Source organism: Barbus barbus (assembly GCF_936440315.1).
Source record: "Barbus barbus genome assembly, chromosome: 2".
Classification (NCBI taxonomy): Eukaryota; Metazoa; Chordata; class Actinopteri; order Cypriniformes; family Cyprinidae; genus Barbus; species Barbus barbus.
Genome location: NC_136730.1, coordinates 7,064,569 through 7,090,670, shown reverse-complemented (window position 1 = coordinate 7,090,670; position 26,102 = coordinate 7,064,569). Strand labels below are relative to the sequence as shown.

General features: G+C 42.2%; 1 long non-coding RNA gene across 2 annotated transcripts in view; it reads right to left on the bottom strand.

Annotated features, from left to right (window-relative positions):
• Positions 1 to 26,102, bottom strand: part of LOC306884638 — a 113,369-nt gene that overhangs the window by 13,764 nt on the left and 73,503 nt on the right. Inside the window, exons 2-3 of one of the 2 annotated variants that reach the window (XR_013785463.1) lie at positions 5,708 to 5,825; positions 5,489 to 5,624 (exon numbers count right to left, since the gene is read on the bottom strand). This is a non-coding gene — a long non-coding RNA (uncharacterized lncRNA). Of the gene's footprint in view, positions 1 to 5,488; positions 5,637 to 5,707; positions 5,826 to 26,102 lie in introns of both variants that reach the window. The other variant, XR_013785464.1, reaches the window with a different exon arrangement.

The following is a 26,102-nucleotide window of genomic DNA, read 5'->3' as shown; positions in this document are numbered from 1 at the left end:
TAATGCTTATTTTAGGTTTCAGACATTTAAGTACACTTAAGTACTAGCAAAACCATACATTTAAAGCGCTGTTGTCTATGGAAGCAACAATAATGATCCTTACAAATATAATCTGACGACAAGTTATATTGATAGTTATATTGTTAAGTTATATTGCGGTGTGTCACATGACAAGCATGACGCGTCGCCATGGAAACAATAAGGCTAAACGTTCTAAAATAACGGTCGCCTGAAAAAAACTCACCCTGGGGGCTCAGCTGGAAAATTTTAAACTCAGGTGCGAAAGGAAACGGCTGTAATATAGACCTAAACAACGTTTAAAATATGGCCAGGCCCAGGCAGACTAGCCTTAAAAGCTTTTTTAAGAGGCCAGACACAACGGACGATGGTGAATCAGGAACGCCTGAAGCCTCAGGTGTCCAGACAGCTCCACCACCACCGGAGAAAAAGCCGAAGTGTAGGGCGTATCGGTCGGAATGGAGTGACAAGTTCCCATGGCTAAGATGTGAGGTAGTTGATGGTAATGAAAAAATGTTCTGTTCGCACTGCGAAAAGGCAGGACGACGCAACGGATTCACAAGAGGGTCGAATAATTTGAGAATGTCTGCTCTCATTGAACATAGCCAGAGCAATGACCATGTTGCGGCGCTCTATTTAACGCCACAGCAGGTTGCGATGAAAGGCCACTGTGACAAGGCCACGGAAACTTCTAAGAAAAAACTATGCTCTCAGCTCAAAATTGTATTCCACATGGCAAAACATGATCTCCCATCTAACCATTTTGTAGCACAGACTGAGCTACTGCAAGCTCTCGAGGCTCCAGATTTTGTCACCACCGATGGCATTTATTGCCATAGCGACTCTGTGGATGATATGGAGAGGGCATTAGAACACGTCGTGGTGGAACAGATCCGTGAAAAACTGAAAAACAGTGACTTCATTGGAATAATAATTGACGAAACTGTAAATATCACTGTGAACAAAAAGTTAATCGTATATCTAAAGCTGGAAATAAAAGGAAAGGTGGAGACATGCTTTCTTGGAAATTATGATGTGGACTCCGGGACCGCAAGATGCATTTATGATCGCGTTGTTGCCGTGCTTCGCGAAATGGATATAGCACTGTCCCGTGTCATTGGCCTGGGTTCAGATGGTGCAAGTGTAATGATGGGAAGGCATGGTGGGGTTGGTGCTTTGTTTAAGCAAGCGAATCCCTTTTCTATCCAGGTGCACTGCGTTGCCCACAGGGCTGCACTTGCTGCGCTGGACGCAGCGAAAGCTGTGGAAAACATCAGAGCTTACAAAAACACGATCTCCTCAGTGTACTCCTTCTACAGACACTCTGCCACCAGAACAACCCGGCTCCGCCAATTAACAGCTGCACTCAGTGATGAGGACATGGTCAGCCTCAAGCAGCCGTGCGCAGTCCGCTGGCTATCCCTACACAGGGCTGTGGAGGCCATGAAGCACAACTGGGCAGCTGTGGCCATGGAACTTCATGAAGAGGCTGTGGGAGGAAATACCCAAGCACAAGGGCTGCTTGGTCAAATCCAAACCTACAGCTTCATAGCCCTGACTCACGCACTGGCCGATCTACTACCAGTGATGACAAAACTGAATTTAGTTTTTCAGAAAGACAACGTCAATCTTTCCAGCATCCGACCAATAGTGCAAGCATCTGTCGCGGCATTTACACAGTTACGAGATGTCCCAGGTCCAGAAGAGGAGACATTCCAGGCGGGCTATAAAGACGGCACATACAAGGATGTCAAAGTGACCAATTCAAGTGACCGCTCCATTCAAGCTTTCAAAAAAGCCAGGGAACGCTATGTTCAACATCTGATAGATGCCTTGCAAGATCGGTTCCCCGAGGATTGCATGGATCTACTTCACTGCCTCGATGCACTTCTAAACCCCTCTAGATATCCGCAGACACAAAGTGGTAAGTAGGAGCTGTTGATTTATTATACGGGTCATTCTACAGAAACGTCCACTTTTGGTATGGCAAGATGTCTTAAAATTTATTTATTTTTCTAACATTTCTAACATTTTCAAACTTACACCACATTATTAGATTACTAAAAATTTAAAATATAAATAAAAATTTATATTTTTTGTGCATTTATTTAAAGACGGCATGTAGCCTACCTTTTTTGTCACTGGTGTTACCTTACTTCTTTGGCCATTTCAAAGGTTTTTATGAAATATTATTTCTATTTTTTTTCAGCATATGTCAGAGTTACCGAATAATAATAATAATACAACAAATAAGGAGATTGTTTTATTTATTTTAATCAGGTTTGTTAAAAGTGTGCTTGAATGAGGTTAGTTCGTTTGCGCAACCATGTATGTGCTATAACAATGAAAATATTTGAAAACTGGTTAAAATGAAGTATGCAATCCTTTAAATCTTAACTTTGAGTGTAGCAGAATTAAATGGATGTAATATTATTATTATGTCACATGTGACATTGTATTTAATGTGACAGAAAAAATATATATTTTATAGTATAAATATATCAAATATATTTGATCGTTATTGTGGTGAGTGGGGCGGGGCCGAGAGCTGTGGGAACGGAGCGAGGCCGGTGGAGTTAATGATAATGAGCGACACCTGCACCACTCACCGGTCTCGAGTCCCACGGAGGAGCTCCGGAAGGATAAAAGGAGGAGTGACGACAGTGGAAGACGAGAGAGGACCAGGCCTGGATATTATTTTGTGTTTGGTGTGCGGCAGCCCCTCACGGACGACTGCCGCACACCAACTGTACTTTTACGTTTGTTTATTTTGATTATTAAATCTTTAAATGTTTGCCGGTTCCCGCCTCCTCCTTCCCGAATCTACGAACTTTGTTACAGTTATGTATACATTATTGCATTTTAAATGGTGTAAAAACCTGTTATTGGCCTCAAAATAAAGCACTTTCCACCTGTACATGACTGTGGGAACGAGCACTTCTGTGGTGCTTGGAATTCTATAGAATTAATAAAAATCAAATATTGCCACATTGATGGCTCAAGGTGGTGTAATTTTTCAAATAACATATTGTTTTATTTTAAAATGTAAAGAAATTGTAACCCTAAAGTGTTTTTTTATTTCTGTAAAGGCTAGGGACAGAAAAATTGACATTTCCATAGAATGACCCATACAGGCCTATTTATAATAAGCGCAGCATTCTTTTGTAATATCGTTCTCACCTATTATATTATCTTATAGCTCTTCAAGAATATGCAGAACCAGCGATCAAAAGGATTATTTGCCATTTTACAGGCATTGAGTCTGCGGACACCGCTCCTCTTATCGATGCCATAAGCCTGCGACGTGATGCCCTCGCTGTCATGACAGCGCTCCGTGGCTATGGAGGATTGCATTTCTCCACAGCCTGCGAAGTCCTCATATGTCATTTCAACGAAATCTATCCAGAGTGGACCAAGCTCGCCAAGATAGCCTGTGTAATCCCTGTCTCGAGTGTTCCTGCAGAGAGGGGGTTCTCGCTGCAGAATCGGATCAAAACGAAGCAGCGAAGTCGCCTTGCGGAGAACAAGGTTACGCGGCTTATGCGCATTGCAAGTTGTGGAGAGACACTGGGAAGTTTTGACTTTAAGTCGGCAGCTGCACAATTCAGCACTGCAAAACAGCGTAAAAAGTAGCCTAAAATGACGCGAGACAATGTTATAGGCCTAGTCATTTGTTTGTTCCAGTTAATTTGACAGAGTCATTTCACGGTGGCCAATTTAAATTTAAATGAGACATTGAGAGTGTATAATTAAGTTCGCTTGAGTAAAAACAATAGGCTACTATTCAGATATTTTATGTGGGGAAGGGGGATTGGTTTGTTAAACTATGAATGTGAAACCATAGTAAAAACACTTGGCGTTGATTGATGCCAATCGGATGTTTTTTTTCCGTCTATTTGAAAGTTAGGCTAATAAACATGTTGCATTCTATACGGCCTGATTATGTCATTTTTTAAGTTACATAGCCTGCCTCCAGTTTTCCTTAACTTGACTAATTAAGAGGCGATATTTGACCGGCATATCATCAAAATGTCCGGAAAACGAAACCTCTGCCGGTCACTTTGACCGGCACCATTTTTTTCTAGCGGAAACTCTGATATATACACACACACACACATACATATATGTGTGTGTGGTGTGTGCGCATGTTTATGTGGTTTATGAGGACACAAATTTGTATAATGACATGGGTATGACAGAGGTATTACAATATGAAGGTGGTTTATGAGGACACTGCCTATGTCCCCGTAATTCAAAAGGCTTAAAAAAAAAAAAATCTTTTTTTGAAAATCTAAAAATGCACAAAGTCTCCTGTGAGGGCTAAGTTTAGGTGTAGGGTTGGTGTAGGGCAATAGCACACACAGTTTGTTCAGTATAAAAACCATTACGCCTATGGAGAGTCCCCATAAACCACAAAAACTAACGTGTGTGTGTGTGTGTGTGTGTAAAATAATGCATAGTGTGGGAATGCACAATACATATTTGCCATTGTAAAACTAATTTTTCACCAATCTCTGTGTGTGTGTGTTATGAAGTTTATAAAAGACTGTTTCCTACAGGTGTTAGACATGGATCCACTGTTGCCCGCCTTGTGCATTTTAGACACAAGCATGCCACAAAATAGGCAACAATGCCTTCTTAAGGCTTCAAAGGAGGCCAAGGCTCTGGCATCTCGCAACACATGCTATGATAGGAATACGGTCAAAGATAAAAAGACGGCTTGTGAGGAAGGTAATATCTCGTTCATGTGTTTACATCCTGTTTTTACACTGCTTTTTTGAGCTTATCATTAAGGTCATTATGGTTTCCATGTCTTCAGCTAAAAAGAGATGCCAGCCCATTACCTCAACTCCATCGGAGGTGCAGTACCTTGGCCAGCTCAATCTAACCTTTGGCAAATACAATGGCCAAAGTTTTAAATGGCTGAAAATGTAGGCTACATTAAGTAGTAAGTATGCTGCTAAAAATAATTAACATTTTCATATCTTCTTTTTCCACAAATTATTTATCTGTGTGATATTTTAGTCTGCTTGATCTGCACATAAAAGAACACCGCCATCCTGAAAGAAAAGCGAACCCTGACGAGTGGGTGAAGGATCTCCTGCTACGGTATGTGCAGCTGTTTCCACAGGTCTCCTGCCACCTCAAGATCAATGTGGACAGGGCCCTTTATGGGCAGGGCCGCTTCAGGTCATTTACGTTCCTGGAGATGTGGCAGTGGTACAGCCTGCACAAGACTATTCAGGCTGACCCGCAAGCTGGGACCGACCACGAGAGGAAAATGGCACAGGAGGCGTACTGGTCTGTGCAGCAGTGGCTGGTGATGAAGGAGGAGGACATCACCACCAAGTCAATGAAGCGCTTCAGGCGGTACATTCTTGACAAAGAGGTAGCCTTTTTTTTGGTTTTGTTTTTTAAAAGGGCCTTTAATAAAAATCACGCCGCAACACTTAATACAAACTTCACCTACCTGTACCTCACAGAAACCTCCACAGGACAGGGCCCCTCCTGCAGCAGCGGCCAGCTCTAGCTCATCAGGGTCCAAAGGTGATGGCGGTTGGGCGGATGACGCTCTGCTGGTGGAACCTCTCACCTCCTTTGAAAGACTAGGTATATCACTATTAATTGTTGTGAATTAATGCATGGTCTGTCTCAAACACGCCAACATAAAGACACTGCTGATGCTCACCTTAGGATGAGATTGTTGTCTTGCTGCTTTGACACTGACTTTTGCCTATCTGTGGTTTATCCTCATCCTCACACAGCTGGGAACACAGGGAGTCTGCAGGTGGAAGCTGTCCCCTCCTCTGAAAGACAAGGTATATCACTTTATTAATGTCTTGAATTAATTATATTATCATAGCATGAACCTTGTATTAATGCATAGTCTGTCAGAAAGACACTGAGTGCTGATGATGACAGCTGTCCTCATTTAGCAGCTGGGGAAGCAGGGGGTAGAAAAATGTCTCCAGAAAGAGAGACCCATCCAGATCCTCTGCAGAAGCCACACACACACTCTATTCCACCTTCTGCTGTAAGTCCCTAGTTTGTTACATCACAATTACCTGTTACATACCCCTGAATCCAGGTGGGGAAGCATAAATGGGGAGGACATGCAATAGAATGCTTAAGTAAATAAAAAAGGTTTTCACTAATACTCTTATGTTTAAGGCTCCTGCATCTGCCCCTAACGTCGAACCCAGGAGGACATCTAATGTGACTGCTGCTGAAAATTATATTAAAATAAAAATGTTTTTTTATGCCATGTCGAGAGATGGGAACGAGACTGCTGTGTTTGCTGCTCAGGTCTACTTTTATACCGCTAAAATAGCGCATTATATAGCGGCGGGGCCCGCCCCTAATAGCCGTCTTGGCTGGCATTGGCCAGTGAGAGTTGCAACTTCACTGGTGTTGTGCAATAAGATTTCAGGTAGGTTAGGAAGGAAGGGAGTCCTTCCTTAAATGTGTTCATTACCTGTCTAGCGATGTGTGTTTATGTTGAAACAGATGAATTATGTTGAAAAAAAACGGTTTGTCTTTTCAAATCTTCTATCGGCCGACTCCCTGATCAGTGCCCTAACTACTGAACAAGGGAGCTGATTGAGACGCACCCATAGATAGATGCCCTATTCGACCGCTCCAGGCACGTAGATGCGACCGCCATCTTGGAATGGTATTTTTGACGTCATTCACCATACTGTAGGTTTGCACAGAGCTGTTGAGCCGTTCTGTGCATGATTGTGGCATCTTTCGAATATTCAGTGATTACTATGGTGAATGTCGTCAAGTATACTGCTACAATATGGCAGACGGCTTACATATAGCGGCCCATAGAAACAGTCGCTAATGAGGTATGTAGTATATCTATGCTATAGAGGGCCAACAGGATAAGAAATCCACATTTACGCTCCGTTTCCAAACAGTTAAAATTACAAATTAATTAATACTCTGAAAGCGCTCCGCAAGACGTGTGATTATATTACTGGATGCTCGAATCAATCAAAAAAAGGAAAATTACAAATGGACAAGATGCATTGTTCTTGGACCCTGTGTGTAAATGTGTAAATTAATTTGCGAAAACTGTAAAATAATATCAGTTTTCATTTACAACTGATGTAAGGCACACAGGTGGTACTGTCCAATGAGTACTGTAGACAAGGAAGTAGGGGACTCTGTGTCCAGTGTGCCACTATTTTCACTCAAACACCCTTCAATCCTACACACATCTGAGTTTGAAAGTTTGGTCTTCAGGTTTAGGAGAGCAGCATGCCGTTCACTAGTGCAGAATGACAACAAAGAACATTGATGAAATGACACACACACTAGGGCTGGGTAAAAAATATCGATTCTCCGATTTTAATCGATCTTCAGTTTAACGCAACGATATCGATTCGGGAAATCCCCGAATCGATTCTTAATGCGCGTGCTTTACGTAAGAGGATATGAATATTCACCTCTCGTCTTGAAGGTGTCACCATCTATAGATATACTTACCTGGCAGGGGAGACACCATGATCAAGAAGGCGGTTCACCCAGGGCGAGGCTTGGCCACGGTGTGTGTGTTCACTGCTGTGTGTGTGTGTGTGTGTGTTCACTGCTGTGTGTGTGCACGTTGGATTGGTTAAATGCAGAGCACGAATTCCGAGTATGGGTCACCATACTTGGCTGAATGTCACTTCACTTATCTTTCGAATTGCTCCACTAAAAAAAACAACTGTGTGCACCCTATTATTAATGTAGATGTGTATTTCAGTAATAAACTTAAGTAGGAGAGTTTCAGTTACCAGCATTTATATCAAAATATGGATCCCATGTCTGCAAAACTAACATTTTAAATGAAATATTGATAGCTAATCGATATCGAATCGAAATCGAATCGAAACCATAAAAATAAGAATCGAATCGAAGAATTGGTCACAATACCCAGCCCTAACACACACTGTAGATTATCAAATTCTAATCATTATTCATACTGCTAATGCTATCCATACTGGAATGTTTAAAATGGTATTTGTATCCCATTATAATTTGTAGTAATTACGTGGTAAAGAAAACAAGACAATTGAGGTAATTCAAATAAAAATGATCACTCTGGTCCGTCAGGTCAAAAAGTAGTTTTGATTGTGGCCTGTATCTGTCTCTTGGGTCAAACTACTGCATCTTGCCAGCTGCTTTCTAACAGACTCACCTAATGTCAGGATTTTTTTTTTTTTTAACAACACCAAGGACTTAATCCATCCATATCAAAACCAATATTGTCTTTTGTGATCTAATCCGAATTTTCTCTTCTTTTCAACAAAATCCGATCAGATTACTTTTGAGCAACTGGCCCTCGACGAAAAAGTACGGATGAATGAAAAAAACAAAGTTTAATAAATGTTTGAATCTCTTTGTTTTGTATTCGTTTTCAAATCTGCAAAAAACTTTCTGGGGACGGAAAGGGCACGGCGGAATGGTGCACCAACGTGGCCAACGAGCTGGACCAGATCCTCACATCGGTCCTGACCTGTGAGGAGTCGCTGGATAAAATGAGGCCGATGGCTGAAGGCCTCATGGAAAGGTACAGGAGAGCTGACGAGGCACCTCCTGAGCTCATGTACGTGGATCGTGGCTGCTGTCGCATCCACGGCGTGTCTTCTGTGGAACAGCTCTTCAGTGAGTGGACAGACAGGGGTATGCTGGTCCGGCTCGACATCTTTCATTGGATCCATCGATTTGATGCAGCCCTACGGACGGATCACCAACCAAAGTATGCCCTGTTCTAGTCCGCCCTCTCCGCTGCGGTCTTCGCTTACAAGGACGACGTGGATATTATTACGTGAAATTATTACGTGAATAGTAATTTCATAATCTAGAATGACAAAACATTATTAATAATTCTGATATAACATACCAGTTGAGAAATGCAATAAAATACGATGTTTTGTTTGTTATACTCCAATATTCCAGAGAATATTATTCAGTTATTTAACACTATCCAGCAAATTATTCTTCACTCTTTAGCCTATTAAACAGCGTATAAACCAACTAAAACTAGTTTAAATTGAAGTATTACATTTCTGCAAAGTTGATGTGACTCTTGTCTTTAATTTAATTTCTCCATTTGAAAACATTAGACATTATACATTTATTTTGCTTATTGTTAACAATAGTGTTGCTGCTGATGCTTTTTATAAATACAATTATTTTTTGTAATATGAAAATTAAAATTAACATGAAAGACTACTAATTTTCAACACTTTTTTTTTTTTAAGATGACGGAAAGGAGGAAAAACCAAAGTGAAGTATGGACTTACTTCACTCAGTCATTGCCAGGGCTGGAAGTTTACAAAGAATGCCAAATGAATGTGAGCATGGGATCAAAATCTAAAACAACAAAAAATACCTCCAACCTGTGGACCCACCTAAAGATACATCACTCAACTATCTTTGAAGAGGCAAAGAAAAAAAGAGATGCTGAAGAGGAAAATACATCAAGCCACATTCAAGCTTCTCTTCCTATGATGTTTGATAAGCAGACAAAGTGGACAGGCTCAAAAAAATTAGACTGGCTGATTACAGAAATAATTGCTACAGACAATCAGCCTTTCAACTTTGTTGAAAATAAAGGCTTTCAGAGACTCATGGCTACTGCAGAACCAAGATATACTCAAAAGAGTGAGAAGTTCTACAGAACAGAGGTGTTCCCCAGTATTCACAACAGTATCGTCGAGAAGGTTAAAGCACTGCTAAAACCTGATAAAGCAGGTTTTAACTTGGCTTTTACCACAGACTGCTGGTCCGGTACAACTGAATCCCTCATGAGTCTCACATGCCATTTCATTGATGATCAATGGATTCGCAGACAAGTAATTCTAAACACAAAAGCAATGACTGGATCACACACTGGGGATTACATTAGTGAGATGTTCTTGGGAATGCTGGAAGAATGGGAAATTGACAAAGACAGAGTGGTTCTTGTTCTCAGGGACAGTGGTGCTAACATTGTCAAAGGTATGAAAATTGCCTGACATGAGCTGCAGTGCCCACATATTACAGCTTGTTGTCAATGATGGCCTCAACTCACAAAGAGCTGTCCAAAATATTCTGTCAGTGCTGAGAAGCTGTGCTACCCATTTTAATCATTCATTACTAGCCAAACAGCGTTTAGCAGTGATCCAGCAGGACCTTGGGCTACCTGCACATTCCATCATTCAGGCTGTGCCAACCTGATGGAATTCCACCTTGCACATGCTGGTCAGCAAGCCCGGATTAACCATACGGGCAACTGGGCAATTGCCCAGGGGCCCACGACATCTAAAGGGCCCAGGACAGCAAGGGCACGAGCAAAATACTGTATCTGTAATCTCCCGCTTTATATTTAACAAACTGTCCACCCGGGCTTTTGCGCTGCACAGAGATATGCTGCGCTGCCTATGACTTTAAACTTGAGTTGAGAGCGGTTGAGAGTCAGTCGCTTGCAGGTAGCTTGCGTTTACAGCCCGGATAATAACTAATAACTTGATTGCCTTGTCTTCTGTGATAGCTCTATCAATTCCATACATTTCTATTGGGAATAAGTGTTGTTAAATAACCGATGGTTTGAAAGTGGTTGCTTATCTATTCCTTTTTCGGAGTGTCTATTTACACTAAGTGCAAATAGCCCATCTTGTTGGCAAAGGCTATTTACACTAGCTCCGCCCACTAACGTGTGATTGGATTAGTCAATATTAAAAAAAGAAGCGAATTTAACGTCAGTTTCAGTGGCGTAGATGGTTAGGCGCATGCTTTTTGACGCGAGCGACCCGAGTTCAATCCCACCTTTTGCCAAACATTTTTTTCTCCCTTTTCAAATCTCATATCGCATCAGAAAGGCATTTATTTTCAATAAAAATTAAGGAAATAATCAAAAAGTTGAAAATAAAGTATTGGGTAGGGTTAGGGTAGGTGTAGGGAGGGCTTTATTGTCCCAATAAGGTGGCATCCATTTAATAAATTTGAATTAAAATGATAATTTACACTCAGTACGTTATTATTGCGTACTGTTTTATAATGTACTACAATACTGAGGTGCAGCTAATTGCCACTATTTGCAAAAAGTAGTATAAATAGCAGAAAATATTGCTATTTTAACAGTGTAAATAGAATCTATAGCTATTTGCACTTAGTGTAAATAGCATCCGTCACTAAAAAAATATGGTGATCCTGGGGTCGTGATGATGGGGCCCTTGAATATTGTTGCCCAGGGTACAACAAAGTGTTAATCTGGCCCTGCTGGTCAGGATGCTAGAGCAAAAAAAGGCTTTGAACATATGGTGGGTTCACTAGTCAGTGCTGAGCAGTGGAATATTGTCAGTAATCTTATTGACACCCTTTCTCCAGTGGAAGAGGTCACTCTTGAGATGAGCCACTACGAAAGTTTTGCCCCCCACCTTCTTCGGTGCCCAGTGAGAGAGTCTTCAGCGAGGTCGGAGCCATTTATGAAAACAAACGAAGCAGGCTTACGGGGCAGAATGCTGAAAGACTCTGTTTTCTACACTACAACCTAGTTCTGCTCAACTGGGAGTATTAAGCTAAATTAAAATAGCAATGCTATTTTTTCAGGTGGTTTATATTGTTTTATTTATTTATTTTTTAATTGGTGAGAATTACTTTTATGTGCTTTATTTATTTTACCTGTTTGTTTTTTTTTTTTTACCTCATCGAAGATTTTATTTTTAAACAAAAACTGTTTAGTAACAGTGCACTTTTTTATTTTTTGCTCTCTCAAACCCCTCTATTTATTGGTGTATAAATAAGAATTGTTTTGTTATCTATGCAAGGAGGGAGTGATTGTTATAAATAAAAAGGTTTGTTCAGTTTAGTGGTGTTGTAATCATTGTGTCAAAAACAGAAGTATAACAGTAAATAAATATCGGTTCTGCATATCGGTTATCGGGCACATAAACAAATTATCGGTACTTAAAAAAAAAAAAATCAATATCGGTCGAACACTACTCTGCAGTTCAGTAATGTACTCCTGTAAAGTCCGGTCACATCATGTTTATTTATATAGAATTTTATGCAATAGTCATAATTCAAGCAGCTTTACAGTATTAAACATGAAAAACCAGAGTCAGTGTCACTTTCAGTTGTAATTACAACTTGATTTTCTATTATAAAGCAGCTCTCCAGTGTGGAGCTAGCTAATGATCAAATATTTTTATAAGTGGGAAATTTGTTTTTTTTTTTAAGGTGATAGTTTGGTTAATGCTATTGAGTAGGCTAATATGGCCAAAGAAGATATTTTGTTTTATAAATAAATGTTCATAGAGTGGCCGCGATCAGCTCCGGTGCCCGTGGAGCCGTAAAGCCTGCGCTCCGCAGATGTGTGCAGTGATGTGCAGATTAGCTCTAACTGCTGTTAAAAATGAACCATCCATTCATCATATCATCATGCAAAACATACACGACAAAGCAAATTTTTCAATGTTTCTCGAAACGTCATAGCATTTCCACACCGGCGATGACTTGCAGCATATGTCCCCACGCATCATATACGTCGTCACGCATTGATGTCATCAAATTGCGATCGGTATCAAGGAATCAAATGTATAAAAAGGCAGCTGCGTAAATAAAATATTTATTCTTAATTGTTACAAAAGTGATGTAATCAAGAGCAGTGAGAAATTCTCTCTTTTGTTGTTTGATTAAAATGAATGACAGACAGCGGGAATATTAAACTGCTGTCACTTTAAGAGCAGTCCGGATCCATTATACTGTTACACATGTTTTTCCTCAGCTGTTTGCTTTCACTTAAGACCTAAATTACTGTGTTTACATGATACCAAAGCATTTCTGCATTTTTTTTCTGTAAGGGTGGTTTATTAGAAATAAAAATGTTTTTTGTCAGTTTGTTTAAACTCTCTGGTACCCAAACTGAATTAAAATTGAGTAAACCACTGTTACGATAGATGTTTCATTTTTAATAGCCATAAATGTAAAACAAAGTTTTGGCTGCAAAATGGAGTAATTACAGCACCTACCAGCAGGGGCAAACTAGCCTAAGCAGCTAAACTTTTACCCATTGCTTCTGCGCACACACACACACTCAGACAAAAGGTTTAATAATCCCTATCTTCTTGCATGCTGATTAAAACAAACATACAAAAATAAATGAATAAATAGTAGACAGAATCACTACTTCACATTTTATAAAAGTTAAACTACAACAATCCATCCCAAACATAATCATACATACTGACAGCAATTTTTCACTCAACCAAAAAAAAAAAAAAAAAAAACACTATTTACACATTTACTACTATCATGCATAAACAATTTTTTTTTTCTATTAGCATTTTAGGGGGGTGCACCGTTTCCGGAAGTACCGCTATACTGGGTCGATGCGTGGAGTGGACGGAGCAAGCCCCTATTCCATCTCCCTGTTCCAAAAATCAATTTAATATATGGTGCCCAGGTAGGGCACGTATCAGATATTAAACTGATAAGAACAGATGTTTTTTATTTTTTTTTATATTATTCAAATCCAAACTTTACAACACATTCACTTTACATCAAATTCACTGTACAATGTTACAACATAGTTCTTTTAGCATTCCATCATACCATTCTCTGAACCTTCAAAATTAAAAAATGCATCAAGTTTCAAAAACCAAAACCCACATTGTACAGAAACACAGACAAAAACATAAATCACTCCCTTTACCCCACCCCAACCCTCTGCAGCCCCCTCCACACCCTTCTGGTTACCTCCTCCCCAAAACAAAACACATTTTAAACCCTTTAACCTCCGCAGACATTTTCCCCAGCAATTTGTAAAAATAATTTTTCAGGTTCCAAACGAGGAATCTGTTTCCTCAAAACACCTTGTTCTCCACTCCCATAGAACATGCTTCCCTTCTGAAATCGTACCCCATATTACTCTCCTTCGTTCTGCTTCAAAAACTCCTAAACCCAGCCCGTACAATATTAAGACCCTTGTAATAATTGGCCCCCTCCACATCTCCCACCACAGCATGACTGACTTCCAGAGCGCTGCGGCTCCCGGGCACGACCACAAGGCATGCTCTATTGTCTCCTCTTTCCCACAACCTGTCGGGCACAATGGAGACCTGCCAGAGCCATGCCTATACAACCTCTCTCACTGGTAACCGACCTAGGGCAGCTAACCAGTTGAGATCTTTGCAAAAGCCAGTTAAATACGATGGCTGCAACCTTATCCAACTCACTTCATATGGTGTTACCACTTTTTCTACCCCATCCACTAGCTCCTCACTCAGTTTCTGATACAGTTTTCTTTGTTCTAAAATCAAGGCCTGCTCTAAACACCAAGGCTTCCACGTAATAAAGTCTGCCGCCCTGCGATAATGCTCTGGCCTATTTGCCGACCAGGGCCTTGTTCCCCTCCAATTGCCCAAAGACCTCAAAGGAAAAGCCAGCCAAAACCGGGCTAAAAACCTAGCCTTATGCTCCCTCTCTTGGGATGCTAGGCGAGCTGCCCATGAGCAGAAAATAGCCTCTATCTTCAATGGAATGCATGGGACCCCCCTCCCGCCATCCCTCATCGGCCTATACATCTGCCCCCTAGAAACCATTTCGGTGCTATTCCTCCACAAAAAAGAGAAAACTAACTTTTCTAACTTTCTCCCAAACCAAAAAGGAACTGGAAACACATAAGATAAGTAATTTAGGCTTGGAAGAAGATCCGCCTTTACCACCTCTAGCCTTCCCCACAAGGACAACCCTCTAGAATTCCACCTTACTATCTTCCCCCGCACCACCTTCAGCCTTGCCTCCCAATTCTCCTTAGCGCCGTCTCCTCTATAAAATCTGATTCCAAGAATTTTCAACCCATCTACACAAATACTAAACCCTCCTCTTGCCTCTGCTCTTTCAGCCCACTGACCAAAAAACATGACTGATGACTTACCTACATTTACTCGTGCCCCAGACAGCTGGCAAAACTCCTCCAGGATTCTACCCACCACCTCAAAGTCACGCTCTGAGGTCAAAAACAAGGTTGTGTCATCTGCATAAGCAGCCACTTTGGCACATATGCCTCCCCCTCCAGGCAAGTGAACGCTGCTAAGAGAAGGTGCCGCCCTCAAAGCCCCCAACAGAGGTTCCAAAGACAAAACATAAAGAAGGGGGGACAAAGGACACACCTGCCGCACTCCCCCCAACTGTTCCACCCTTCCTGTAAAGTGGCCATTTATCCCTATTCTACTGAAAACCTTCTTATAGAGCAGTCTAACCCACACTCTGAACACTGGACCAAACCCCATGCGCCTCAAAGTTGCCTCCAGAAAGGAATGGCTGACCCTGTCAAAGGCCTTCTCCTGATCTAAGCTCAAGATGGCCAAGGGAAGCTGCCTTTGCTCTGCCCAGCTGATTATATCTCTGACTAGAGCCAAGTTCATAGAGACTGACCTGCCAGGCACCCCACACGTCTGGTTCGACTGGACAACTGCACCTATGACCGTCTTAAGTCTCTCTGTCAAGACTTTTGCCAACACTTTGTAATCTGTGGTCAGCAAAGTGATAGGCCTCCAATTCCCTAACTCTTCCTTCGCCCCTTTCTTGTACAATAATGTTACCAACCCTGTTCTCATTGTCTCGACCAACTCCCCGCTTCTAAAGCATTCCTGGTACACTCCCACCAATTCCTTTCCTACCCACGGAAAAACCAACTCATAAAAGGCGGCTGGAAGGCCATCACATCCTGGAGCTGTGCCTTTTTTCAAAGAAGCCACTGCGGCACTAACTTCTTGCAAGGTCAAGGGCCCTTCTAGTGCTCTCCTTTCCTTATCCTCTAGTGCTCTCCTTTCCTTATCCTCTAGTACCCCTTCCAGACCATCCAAAACCTTCCCGTATGCTGTAACCGAAGGAGTTCTATCACTGAATAACTCTTTATAAAACCCCTCAGCCACCTCCAGCATCCCCTTCACCGAGGTCTGCAGCCCCCTTTCACCCCTCAAACCCTCTATATAACTTTTCCTTTGCCTACCCCGTACTGTTGCAAAGAAAAAGCTAGTTGGCTTTTCATCATAGAGCCGCTTCCGGACGCTTGAACCTTGCAAAAAGTACTTAGCTTCCTCCCAGTAATGATCCCTCATTGCATCCTGCAGATACCTAGATACCTACCCATACCTACCCATCCCTCCGCTGTCCCCAAAGCACCACCTGTCCATAGAGCCTGCAGCTCCTCTGACCACTTACCAACTTTTTCCCGCTTACTTCTTGCCTTCTCCCTGCCCCAACTATGGCAAAAAAAGCTACCCTCTCCTTGAAACCCTCCCACCACTCCCCTCTTGACTGAAACAGACCTTGCAGATTTTTCCACCCGGCGACCAAATTAAACAGCGCTATACAAAACACCTTGTCCTCCAGAAAAGTAGTATTGAACCTCCATACCCCCCTCCCCCGCCTCTCAACTCCCACCTCCACCCATACCCCCACCAGACAGTGGTCTGAACACCACATGGGAACCTGAGTATAATTAAACACCTTCGCATATGATGGCAAAAAAAGATAGTCCAAACGTGCCGTGTCCTGCCTACTGTTCTGCCAAGTGGAGGTAGGTACCCTCCCTCCCGCCCCCCGAAAGGAATCACAGAGTGAAAAACCTGTCACTAGTTGAGCTAGTGCACTACCAGAAGCATTATCCAAAGACACATTAAAATCCCCTCCCGGCACTAGCAGTCTATTTGTGTACAAACTTTCCAAAAACCCCTCCCTATCTCCCAGTTTACTTGGGGCGTAAACATTTACAAAACGAAAAGCTATCCCCCTCCATCTCACGTCTACAACCACTGCCCTCCCTGGGATGATAACAATAGCAGACTCAATAACAAAGTCCCATGAATAAAATAAAATACCCACCCCATCTGCATTGACATTTCCCACACCCCAAAAGGAAGGCCCCATTTCCCACCCCGCAGAAAAAACAGAAACATCTTTTATATCCTTCAAGTGGCATTCTTGCAAAAAACATACATCCAAAGGTGACCTTTTTAGAGACAGAAATATTGCAGTCCTTCTTTGTCATTTTTAGTCCTCTTGCATTCAATGTGGCCACCTTTAAACATGCCATTTAAACAAAATCCCTTTTAAAAGAAAAAAGAAAAATCCAAAGAAGCCCACAAAAACTTCACATGCTCCCTTTCCGCTCTAAACATTTTCTCCCCTTCCCTTTCCCCATTACTTCAGTCCATTCCCCCACTTCCCCTCCTTCACTCCCTTTTCCCCCTCCCCCCTTATCCTCCTGCAGAATTGACTTGACTTTCTCCAAAACCCCTCCACCCTCACCTCTCCCATTTACCCCACTTTCTCCCACCAGCCTCTCCCCAGTGTCCATCTCACCCACAGCCTCCTTGCTCTGGATCTGTCTGAGTGCAGGTTCTTGGACTTGGACTTTACTGCACTTCCTCTCCCGATCTCCAGTCATATCCTCACAAAACTTCCTTCTCCTTAAGCCTTGGCCCTTGTCAGACCCCATTGTGTCCTGCTCCGTTTCCATTGGTGGGGGAAGATCCCTTTCGCCTCCTGTAGGCTCTTCCATCCCCAAATCCGTCTCCCCATAAATTCCACACAGTACCTCTGCAACATCGAACTCCGACCATTCCTGCGAAGGACTCATCTGAAGCTCCTCTACACCGCCTCCCTTTTCCACCACGTCTCCATTCCTTGTTTCCGCCATCTGCCCTCTCACAGCTCCACCACCTGCACCCACTCCTGAAGGGCCTGCCTCTTGACTCTCCCCTCTGTCCGGAACATTCTTCAATAATCCTTCAAAATCAGCCTGTTGACCTTGTCCCTCCTTAAACAGGCTGGCATACGTTTTTTGTCTGCTAGGACATACCCGGAACATCTGCAATCTCAAGAGACACAGTCAGCCGATCATGCTTCCATCTCCTCTCTGCTTTGCCTGTCTAAGAGAGCGAGCGTTGTCATCCAACCAGTAATACGATTTGATCTTAGGTTGTTTCAATTTAAAAGGAGCAATCCAATCTAAAATTAGTACAATCTGTGTAAAAGAGAGAAATCAAATCGTTAGGCCCATAGGACGTCTTTGCAGAATGCAAGATAGATTCTTCAACAGCATTAGCTAGATAATGTTCACTGAACTGAGAAACAGTCTGAGTTTACACCAGAGACTTCTCTGGAAAATGCGGGAACAACTTGAAATCTAAAGACGTACGCTAAGAGTTAAGACTAATAATGTTAATGTACTTACAGTCGGGTTCTTTTGCAAACGTTATTCTATATCTTTGCTTTTGATGGTTGGGAGGCTCCCCTGCAGCAATGTTAGATTTGCGTTCAGCTTTGTATGATAACGTTTACGTCTCCACACAAAATATATAGCCTACTTAAAACCTTTTCACTTGTTATTTCGGTTTATTCCCAGGATAATTTATTTGATTTATGTCAGTTGCTGTTAATATTGTAATAGTGAGTACACTGTAAATTTTCATGCAAGTGTTGTTATTCTGCAATAAAACTTGGACACAAGTTATATTTTTTTATAATAAATACTCGTATTACAAGTTTTACATCCATAAATGAAAGTGGTCTGAAAAGAAACCCAGTATTATCCAGTTCAAGAATAAGAAACAGTGGACATAACATGGGCCTTTTTTCATAGATGTTTAGAAAATAGGAAGGAGGAAGTCAAGTGATGTCATCAGTGTGATTTTTACTTCAAAATAAATGATTTTTGTTAAAGGGTATAACACCAGTGACAACTCCATGGGACCACCGTTTTCATTATATATTTTATTACATTTATTCAGCATTTTGTTTTATTATGCCATTTATATAATATATTTGATATTTATGAATACATTATTGAATTTTAAATGGTAGAAAAAGCTATTTTTGACCTCAAAATAAAGCACTTTCATTGTTGTGGGGACAAGCAGTTTTGTGGTGCTTGGAACTCTTTATAATTAATTAAAAAACAAATATTGCCACATTGATGGCTCAAGAAGGTGTAACTGTTCAAATAACAGTTTCATTTTAAAATATAAAGAAATTTTAACCCTAAAGTGTTTTTCAAGTGTAATATTTCTGTAAAGGCTAGGGACAGAAAAATGGACATTTCCATAGAATGACCCATTTATTTATGAATTAAATTGTATCATGTTTATCAAAATAAAGTGGAAAAATATAGACCCCAATTTATTGATATTTAAATAGTACAGGCTTATGTTGAATATTCGTGTACATACAGACGCTGTATTAAGCAGTACATAAATTATTGAATGAAAAGTCTTTCTGTTACCACAAGCAAATATCTAAAACTTATTTGACAAATATATCTAACAGCAACAAAGACAGCAAACACTGCGCAAGAGTCATGGAAATCAGAAAGTACGACTTCTCTGTTCACAACTCTTCCCTCGACTTCAAGCAGCAAATCTCGCATATCGGTTTTCGGTAAGTTCTTTAGAGAGGCCAGACGCCTCGTCTTGAATGAGGACGAGAGTAGAAAGCTGCAGTCATCCTTTAATCGTATTTGTGGCATCTGTATTTGTGTCTGGTTGAACTCCATGCTGGTAGCGATAGCGCTTTACTATGCGGGCGGAAGTAAGAATACCCTGCTTCGACTCAAAACGGAAGTTGCGTGACGTCATGTGAAAAGGGTCTATTGTTACAAGCTGACAACAAATGACATGAAACAAAGGAATAATTATTTTTCAGTCCATACTCCTTTGAATTTTTGGTTTTCATCATCTTATGTTCATTTAAACAATTCACTGTATTATCACAATAATATTGCGATTCTCCAAGATGGCGCCGCTGTGTTCGGACGCCGTTAGGTTCGCTCCACTGAGAATTTGCTTCTACCTTCTTTTTTACTTAGTTTTACTTTCTCTTTTTACACATCTCACATCGGCACTGATCACCTACAACATAGAAACACTTTTGGACATTGGAAACCGCTACACCAACCTGTTTTAGGACACTTTATCCACGAATCCTGCGTGGCCTCTGGAGATTCTTCGGAACGCGGAGATAAACAACACCCCCCCCGAGGCGACGGATCAAGAAACACCGCGGGAAGCGCGCTGGAATTCGAGTCAGACTCAGGAAAAGGGCTCACAGTCCTCCTCTCCCAAGCATTCTCCTCGCTAATGTCCAATCCTTGGAGAATAAGATGGACGATCTTAGAGCCAGGATTAGTTTCCAACGGGACATTAGGGACCGTAACATCCTTTGTTTGTCAGAAACGTGGCTTTCGTCCTCGGTCCCGGACACTGCTGTAATGCCGAGTGATAACTTCTCTGTCTTTCGGACGGACAGAACAGCAGAGGCCGGTAAATCCAGGGGTGGAGGAGTATGTTTCATGATCAACAAGAAATGGTGTGACCCCAGGAATATCTCCATTCTGTCGCGTTCCTGCTCGCCTCATCTGGAACATCTTTCCATTATCTGCCGCCCATTTTATCTGCCCCGGGAGTTTTCATCGATCATTGTTACTGCTGTGTACATTCCACCACAGGCGGACACTGGCTTGGCTTTGTCTAAGCTTCACGATGTGCTCAGCGGCCACATTAACAAACATCCTGACGCTGCCTTCATCATCGCAGGGGACTTTAACAAAGCCAACCTCAAGCAGGTCATGCCGAACTTTTATCAACATGTATCCTGTCCAACTAGAGGACCAAACACACTGGATCATTGCTACACTCAGTTCAAGGATGCCTACAAAGCCCGCTCACTACCGGCTTTTGGCAAATCGGACCATGCCGCCATCTTTCTAACACCGAGATACAAACAAAGGCTCGTTCAGGAACCTCCGGTGCAGAGAGTAGTGACGCGCTGGTCCTCCCACTCAGAGACTATGCTGCAGGCGGCGCTTGATGACGTCGACTGGGACATGTTCCGGGCGAGTTCTTCTGACGTCAGCGAGTTCACGGATGTAGCATTAAGCTTCGTAAACACGCTAACCGAGCAAGCTACAGAAACAATAACGATAAGGACATTCTCCAATCAGAAACCGTGGGTGGACAGTACAATCCGTGCCGCGGTTAACACACGCACCGCCGCTTACAATGAGGCTCTTCTGTCTGGGAATACGAGCGAGTACAAAGCATCGTGCTATGCTCTCCGACGCGCAGTAAGAGCCGCCAAACACAGATACAGAGAGAGAATTGAGTCTCATTTCCAGCTCAACGACTCTCGACGGATGTGGCAGGGACTGAGGACCATCTGTGACTTCGGAAACAAATCCTCCGCGGAGGTGAGAGCAGATCCGTTGCTGGCCGACGAGTTAAACATCTTCTACGGCCGCTTCGATGGCAACGGCGGCGGCGCGTTTCTGCCGACCAGCGCGTCTGGAAGCAACAGGCAGAGCAGCGATGATCCTGTAATCACCGTGTCGGAGGATGAGGTTCGGAGGGCGCTAAAGAAAGTGAACGTCAGGAAAGCAGCCGGACCTGATGGGATAACCGGCCGTGTTCTGAGGTCCTGCGCCGATCAGCTCGCTGGTTTGCTCACTTCTATCTTTAATGAGTCCCTTGCTACCGCCGTGGTTCCCACCTCATTCAAAAAATCCATCATTATCCCTGTGCCAAAGAACAATAAACCCTCTTGCCTGAATGACTATCGCCCAGTTGCCCTCACATCTATAGTCATGAAGGTTTTTGAGAGACTTGTAAAGAGCCACATTTGCTCCTCCATCCCTGATACTCTGGACCCTCTTCAGTTTGCCTATCGCCCAAACAGATCCACGGACGATGCCATTTCTCACGTTCTCCACTCTTCCCTCACACACTTGGATAGCAACAATGGAAATTATGTAAGGCTGCTATTCATTGACTATAGCTCAGCTTTCAACACTATAGTCCCCATCAAGCTGGCATCTAAACTCACAGACCTCGGCCTAAACTCCTCACTCTGTGACTGGATTCAAGACTTCCTCACCGGCAGACCTCAAGTGGTGAAAGTTGGCCAGTTCACCTCAAACTCCATCACTCTGAACATAGGAGCCCCACAGGGCTGTGTCCTGAGTCCCCTGCTCTACTCTCTCTACACGCATGACTGCGTGTCCTCTCACAGCTCCACATCTATTGTCAAATTCGCTGATGATACTGTGGTTCTGGGCCTCATCTCCAACAACGATGAGACCGCATACTTGGACGAGGTAGAGAGACTCACATCATGGTGCCAGGACAACTGTCTCTCTCTGAATGTGAGCAAAACTAAAGAGCTGATCATGGACTTCAGGAAGAGACAGCAGCAGCCCTACACTCCTCTTATGATCAGTGGGACCCCTGTGGAGAGGGTGAGCAGCTTCAAGTACCTCGGTGTAAACATCTCCGAGAACCTGACTTGGAGTACACACATCCAAACACAGGTAAAGAAAGCCAGGCAAAGACTGTACCATCTGCGACAGCTGAGGAAATTCAGGGTCTCACCAGCAATCCTGAAAACTTTCTATTCAGGGACCATAGAAAGTGTATTGACTCAGTGCATTTCAGTGTGGTATGGAAACAGCTCCAATCAGGACTGCAAAGCACTACAGAGAGTTGTGCGCTTAGCGGAGCGCATCTCAGGGTCTGCTCTCCCCTCTCTGCAGGACATCTACCTCAAACGCTGCAAAAATAGAGCTGTCAAAATAATCAAGGACTCAAATCACCCTGGTAACCAGCTATTCACTTTGCTTCCATCTGGTAAGCGCTTCCGTAGCCTGATGGCAAAAACTGAGAGACTTAGGAGGAGCTTCTTCCTCCAAGCCATCAGGCTCCTAAACTCTAACTCTGTGTCATAACATCACTTGACTCCATGTAAATATCGCCATATCAATAAGCTATTCATAATTTTTCTCTACCTCATATTGCTGCTATTATATACCCTGTACAACTTTTTTGCACATTATTTTGCACATTCCTCTTAGTACTATTTAAGTCAACAACATACTGACCTGCACATTTATATTTATATTTTTTTATCTATCTTTTTATTTTATTCTTTTATTTTATTTATATTTTTTTTTTTTCTACTTTTCTTCTCTTAATATTTGTATACTTTATAATTGCATTGTCCTTGGAGCGGACCTGACCTACATTTCACTGCTGGTTATATTCTGTATAATTGTGTATGTGACAAATAAAACTCTTGAATCTTGAATCAAACGTATTGATCCACCACTTCTTCACACAAATGATAAACTCCTTGTAAACTAGTAATAATTCCTTATACATTTAAATTCTATTTTTAACCAGAAAATCAGGGGAGAGCGCGAACGCAGTCCCCCACTACCACAAATTATGCAGTCGAGATTCCCACATTTGGGGAATTCGCAGGGGTCAGCACAACCGGAGTGCAATGGCTGAGCCTCGCCCTGGGTGAACCACCTTCTTGATCATGGTATCTCCCCTGCCAGGTAAGTATGAATTCTACACTGACCCTGCAGGGGGAGCACTTAAGGGAACATTATTTTCAGTGACGATGAAACGTTACTTCACTCCATATGGTTCATCATCACGATCTAAACTCTCAATCTACTCTAAACTCTAGATCTTGTTGAACCATTGGTTCTTAAGTTTTTATCATGATCACGGATCATTGACAGCTACATTCAGACGGTTGGGCCTTCTGATGAAATGCTCACTGCAGAACAAATGGGAGGCGCTTACATGTACCTCCCCTTTGCTAGACGTCCAGCAAGGAGGAGTGAATGTACGACCTGAATTCTGGAAAGATTGGGATGTTTTTTCATTTTGAATAAACTGAAAGACTTTCAAATCACATGAGCAAATATTTTATTTACCATAAAACAGAGAACCTAAATGTTTAAATGGAGAAATTTTACACTTATCCACTAGCCTAAATGAGCTCATTTCAAATTCGATGCCTGCTACAGGTCTCAAAAAGTTGGCAAGGGGGCAACAAAGGGCTGAAAAAGCAGGAAATTTTGAAAAGATTCAGCTGGGAGAACATCTAGCAAGTAATTAAGTTAAAGGATTAGTTCACTTTCAAATTAAAATTTCATGATAATTTACTCGCCCCCATGTTATCCAAGATGTTTATGTATATCTTTCTTCAGTCGAAAAGAATTTAAGGTTTTTGTTGAAAACATTCCAGGATTTGAATCCATGTAGTGAACTTCAATGGACTCCAAACGGTTGAAGGTCAAAATTACAGTTTCAGTGCAGCTTCAAAGGGCTATAAACGATACCAGACGATGAATAAGGGTGAATAAGGGCTCGCCTTGCTCTGTTCTGCGATGCGCGTTCATGAGTTCATGTAATACGTAATTACGTAGAAAAGGTCACGCTTGATGTAAGCGGAAGTACAGAGTCAGTGTTTACAAATGTGGAGGAGAAGGACCGTTGTGTCAGTTTGTTTAAAATGGTCATTTCATGTGCGTATCTTGAGGAAGTCGTGGCCGGGGAAGTCGTGGCCTAATGGTTAGAGAGTCGGACTTGTAATCCAAAGGTTGTGGGTTCGAGTCTCCGGCCGGCAGGGATTGTAGGTGGGGGAGTGAATGTCCAGCGCTCTCTCCACCCTCAATACCACGACTGAGGTGCCCTTGAGCAAGGCACCGAACCCCCAACTGCTCCCCGGGCGCTGCAGCATAAAACGGCTGCCCACTGCTCCGGGTGTGTGTTCACGGTGTGTGTGTGTTCACTGCTGTGTGTGTGCACTTTGGATGGGTTAAATGCAGAGCACGAATTCCGAGTATGGGTCACCATACTTGGCTGAATGTCACTTCACTTGGATGTTTTAATATAAAAAAAAAAACAAAAACATTTAGCTAGGAAAGAAAATTATGACTATTCATAGATTTCCTATACACAATCCTGGGCGATTGAAGCTGTGGTTAGTCTCGCTGCACTTGGATATCAACACACCCGAACATGCTCTGATATTTAAGAGAGTGTGGAGTGATCATTTCTTTGACGATGATTTCAAACCCTCCCAGCAAGGTAATCGCCGTTTTCTGAAAGCGTCGGCTATGCCCAATACGCAAACAGAGGTATGTTTTTTACTATATTAGATGCATTAACGTTTTTTTCACGTCAAAGTGTTTCATAACATGTGAATGTTTATTTATTACTAATGACTTGCTATTACTAAAGACATGTTAAAATGTTTTTTTTTTTGTACTCCTAAGTATATGGTGGGTGGTGATGGCGCAGTGGATAAGACACATGCCTTTGGTGTGAGAGACCCGGGTTCGAATCCACTGTGAGACACTAATGTGTCCCTGAGCAAGACACTTAACCCCCTAGTTGCTCCAGAGGCGTGCGACCTCTGACATGTATAGCAATTGTAAGTCGCTTTGGATAAAAGCGTCAGCTAAATGAATAAATGTAAATGTAAATGTATCCGTCTAGCGGAAATGTAGAGTCCCCAGCAAAAGACAATGACGCTGAGCTGGAGGCCCAGGCTTAGGGCTGCAACGATTAGTTGACATTATCGACAATAAAAAATTGTCGACAAATATTTTTGTTGTCGAGTAGTCGTTTGATCTCATATGACCTAATGGGAGAGCCTGCAATACTGCGGTTTGACCAGTGTGGCGCTGTAGCACAAGACTGTAGTTCAGCCCTCCTGGACGCAATTCAAGAGAAGAGACGGTGCTGAGCAGCGTTTAGATTAATATGTAAATATATATTGCACGCTTTCCTCTCAGTAACGAAATAAACAACAAAAACTGACAGCAGCGTGAAAGCAGCAGTTAAAAATGCATCTGATTACAACGATGTGGATGTTTCCATGAGCTCTGCAGTTCAGTAACGTACTCCTGTAAAGTCCGGTCACATCATGTTTATTTATATAGAACTTTATGCAATAGCCTTAACTCAAGCAGCTTTACAGAATTAACCCTCTGGTTGTGTTCGGACTCCGGTCACGCCCGTTGTGTTCCCGGTCAAAAATGACCGGACTCCAAACAACTGCTTATAAATCTGTCATTATGCTATGTTATCACCAAATATTGGATTCAATCTTTTTGTCAACTTGTTTTCTTTCATTTAGGACTGGTTTTGTGTTTCTATTTGCTTCTGATTAATCGTAAGCCTCATTTATCAGAGTAGGTACCTCATATTTTGAGTGAAAAAAATCATTTTTTTATTAATTTTCACAATATT